This window comes from Carettochelys insculpta, chromosome 1, assembly GCF_033958435.1.
Source record: "Carettochelys insculpta isolate YL-2023 chromosome 1, ASM3395843v1, whole genome shotgun sequence".
NCBI classification, from domain to species: Eukaryota; Metazoa; Chordata; order Testudines; family Carettochelyidae; genus Carettochelys; species Carettochelys insculpta.
The window spans coordinates 2,477,010-2,480,745 of record NC_134137.1 but is presented as its reverse complement, the minus strand read 5'-3'; the positions used below and the strand labels follow the sequence as shown (position 1 = coordinate 2,480,745).

The window sequence follows — 3,736 nt, the reverse complement described above, 5'->3', positions numbered from 1 at the left end:
AAAAGCCAACAGACTGTTGGGAATTGTCAAGAGTGGGATAGACTTTTGCTGTCTGTTTACCAGAAATTAGAAAGGCAGCAACCCAGTGAGCTGTACAAGGACTGATTCCTCAGGATGTCATGCTCAGGAAAGCGTTTATTGTCTTTGACCATCCAGTACATGAGTCAGGAAAGAGGGTCATAGAATCATAGGATCCTAGGGCTGGAAGAGACCTCAGGAAGTTATCACATCCAACCCTCCGCTTCAAGCAGGATCAATGCCAACTAAACCGTCCCTTTCAACTCTTTATCAAGCCAGGACTTATAAACTGTTAAGGATGGAGATTCCACCACCTCTCTAAGTAACATGTTCCAGTCCTTCGCCACTCTCCTGGGGAAACTATGTTTTCTAATATCCAACCTACACCTCTCCGACTGGAACCTGCGACCTTTGATCCTCATTCTATCATCTGTCACCTCTGAAAACAGCCTCTCGCCAACGTCTTTGTAATTCCCTTTCAGGAAGTTGAAAGCTGATATCACATCCCTCCTCACTCTTCTTTTCTGTAGACTAAATAAGCCTAAATCTCTCATCTTTTCCTCTGAAGTCATGTGATTCAGCCCCCTAATAATTTTCATTGTCCTATTCATGATTTGCTTCAGTACGTCCACACCTTTTTTGTAAAGCAAAGCAAAGAACTGGACATAATATTCCAGACGTGGCCTCACCAGTGTACAGTAAAGAGAAATAATCATTTTCCTAGATCTGCGGGCACAGCTCCACCTGATTCAGCCCAATATGTCATTAGCTTTGTTGGTTATAAAGACTCATTGTTGACTCATGTCCAGCTTCTCATATACCCTAATGCTCAAGTCAACATGCCTCTGAATGGAAATCAGTCTGAATCTCAGAACACAAGGAGAAAACGTTAGGTCCATTTACCAGTAAAGAGATGAAGCAGCCTGTCCTGGATAACTTTAGTCCTCACTCCGTAGATGATGGGATTTAGCACTGGGGGTACCAGGGTGTACACATTGGCAAAGAGAATATAGAAATATAAGGCCACATTGTGGCCAAATCGGTGTGTGAGGAAGGAGAAGAGAGCTGGAATGTAAGACACTAAAATGACACAGAGGTGGGAGCTGCAGGTGCCAAAAGTCTTGAGCCGGGCATCCTTGGTTGGGAGGTGGAAGATGGCCCTGACGATATGGATATAGGACACAGTGATAAAAAGCAGATCTAGACCAGTCACCAAGAGTGCCACAAAGAGGCTGTAGTAACTACTCACGCGGATGTCAGCACAGGCCAGCTTCACCACGGCTATGTGCTCGCAGTACGTGTGAGGGATGATGTTGGTTCTGCAATATGGCCACTGCCTGGCCAGCAAGGGATGAGGCAGCACGAGTATGATGCTGCGCAGCACCACGGCCAGGCCAACTGTGGCCACCACGCGGTCTGTCAGGATGGTGGAGTGTCTCAGGGGATGGCAGATGGCCATGTAGCGATCCAAAGCCATGGCCACAAAGATCCTGGAGCCCATTACTGAGAAGCAGTGAGGGAAGAACATCTGGGTGAGTCAGGCAGTGAAACTGATATCTCTAGAATTGAACCACAGGATGCTCAATAATTTGGGCAGAGTGGATGTGGACAGGGCCAGGTCACTGACAGCCAGCGTGCAGAGGAAATAGTACATGGGCTCGTGGAGGCTTGATTGTGTTTTCACAATGAAGAAGATAGTGAAGTTCCCCACAGTGGCTGTGGCATACATAGCACAGAAGGGGATGGAGATCCAGACATGGGCTGACTCCAGTCCAGCAATGCCCAGCAGGATGAAGGTGGAGGGGTTTATGTAGTTGGTTGTGTTGGAACCTGACATTGAGTAAGGCAGCAGATGTGCAGCTGTCAGGAAGAACAATGACTCCTTCATACAATGTATGTTCTGCTGAGCTTCTGTATGTGCCCAGGGTCAAGGGTGATGGTCAGAGTACAGTTCCTAGATAGAGAAGCAATGATAATATGAGCCACGACAGTCACAACTGAAGCATATTTCTACGGCTGAAGCTGATTGGTCACTCATCACAGGCTAAAAAATCTCAGCAGGGTAGTTGTGTTAGTCTGTGTCTGCAAAAAGGAATGAGGAGTCCTGTGACATCTTTGAGACTAAGGCGATGGCTACACTGCAGCTGTAACTCGAAGTAACTTATGCAATTGGTGCAGTGCAAACTGTGTAATTTATTTCAAGTTAATTTATATCATACTTGGTGCTGTCCACATGGCAGCAAATTTTAAAATAAGAGTCTGTTTTGAGGTTTCTGGTACCCTCATGCAGCAAAGGGAATTGGAACCCAAACACTGAGCTGCTATTTCGAGTGCAGTGCTTAGCCATGTTGCTGCTATTTCAGGATCTATTTGTCTCCTAAAATAGAGGCTGTAGCGTAGCCAGAGACTAACAGATCTATTTGGGCATAAGCTTTTGTGGAGAAAAAACAAGTTTGATCCAAAGAAATGTTTACTACCCATGAAAGCTTCTGACCAAATACATCCATTAATCTTTAACATGCCAGGGATTCCTCCTTGTTTAGATTGATAATGACCTTTTCAACATCCAGATAAATGTACTGTACATAACTAACTCTACCAATGCCAAGTCCATGTTCGATGGTGCTCCATGCATCAATAACTCCTGCACATCTGGGACTGTTTAGATATGAGTCAAGGAAGGGGCCACATGAGAGCCGAGAACAAAATGGAATTATGAGAACTGAGAACAGCTCCTTAACTGTAATGTGAATAGGCACTTCCTGATTTCAAAGGTCTAATTCTTCAAAGCCAGGAAAAATTTTACCCTGGGGTGGTTCTAGTGGGGTTCTGCAGGGATCTCATTCCAATGCTATTCAGTGTTTATGTCAGTGGTCTGGAAGCAACCGAAAGTCACTGCAGATAAAGTTTGTAGGTAACCCAAGATTAGCAGTGTGGTTGCACGCCAGTTGAGCTGATTCATTTGCACAGCTGGAAACAAAATGTTGGAATACAGTAAACTGCTGGGTTATGTCCCTAAGAACAAGAGAAGCAGGCCTGATGCCCAGACTAAGGCACTGTATTAGGAAACGCAGGGACACTGAGAAGTACATGGGGTCACTATGGACAACCAACTCTTTGGGAATGCCCAGGGCAAAGCTGGGGGCCAAAAGGACTGAAGTGAAACAGCTACCTGAACAGGTGGCTGGTGAGCAGGAGAAGGGAAAGGATTTCATCTCTGCCCATAATACTGGTGAAACACTGTTTGAATCCCTCATTTGACAAAGGTTATAGGCCAAATTGGGGAGGATGCATAAAAGAGCCACAAAAATGATGTGAGGCTGGAGAAAATTCTGGAGAGAAAGAGACTCAAAAAGCTTTGTCTATCTATATTAGTATAAAGGTAATCCAAAAATACATTGGTAGAGAGAAAATGGACAGTAACAACCGGTTCTAATGGAGAAAGGCCGAGAAAGGCCCGAGTGAAGCCGGACAAATTCCATGAGGAAATAAGCGTCACATATTATTCACGGAGGGCTACTAGCCATGAGAGCAAACTGCTAAGGGAAGGCGTGGGCTGTCCGCTGAGCCACATGTGCACATGCAGGTTGGATGCTTCTCTGAAAGATCTGCTTGAGGGCTTGTCTGCATTTGTAATGCTGCAGTGCTGCTGCCCCAATGCTTACACCAACTGTAGGGGTAGTCCCATCACCACAGGTCACCACCTTGCCAAGAGATG

The 3,736-nt window shown here is 45.6% G+C and overlaps 1 pseudogene; it reads right to left on the bottom strand.

Moving 5' to 3' along the window:
* Nucleotides 1–907: 907 nt before the first annotated feature.
* On the bottom strand, nucleotides 908–1,906 carry LOC142001868 (olfactory receptor 52R1-like; annotated as a pseudogene).
* Between the last annotated feature and the right edge of the window lie 1,830 nt (nucleotides 1,907–3,736).